This window comes from Penaeus monodon, chromosome 29, assembly GCF_015228065.2.
Source record: "Penaeus monodon isolate SGIC_2016 chromosome 29, NSTDA_Pmon_1, whole genome shotgun sequence".
NCBI lineage: Eukaryota > Metazoa > Arthropoda > Malacostraca > Decapoda > Penaeidae > Penaeus > Penaeus monodon.
In genome coordinates, this window is record NC_051414.1 from 33,437,291 (window position 1) to 33,437,868 (window position 578).

A 578-nucleotide genomic window follows, 5' to 3' on the forward strand; every position below is an offset into this window, starting at 1 on the left:
AAAGCCTTCAAGAAGTAGACGGACACGTGAAAAATTTTATACTAGTATCAGTGTTAAAATATGTAGCCATATCCTCCTTCCTACAGCATATTGTTATATATCACAATGAAGAAATCTTTTGATATTGTTTGAAGAAAGGTTAAAATTTTCCTGTGGAAATCTTTTTATCTTGTTTTCCTCCCTAAAACCGTATTAAATCCACCTCTTATATTCCTTCGCTCTTCAGACCTCAGATCTCGAGGCGAATTTCAGTGGAAAAATGTTAGAAGTAAAGTAAAAGGCAAACAGGTACATTTACTTCCTATTTCTAAATTAAGAAACTGCAAGCATCGAAAACTGAAATGGAGCATAATCTTCCATAATTAATAAGACCAGTTTCATTCTCTCTGATCAAATTAGGATTTTAGATGGGGCATTCAGAAACATTTCTTACATATTTCGGGTGAGATTAATCTGTCTTAAAGCATAATCTTTTACGCCAACTAGGACGAACAGGTAGGGTTCAGCACCTGAGTAAAGATGCAACACTTTGCAAATTCACAATTTTATGCCCAATGTTTAAAATAAAGTTTCCAAAT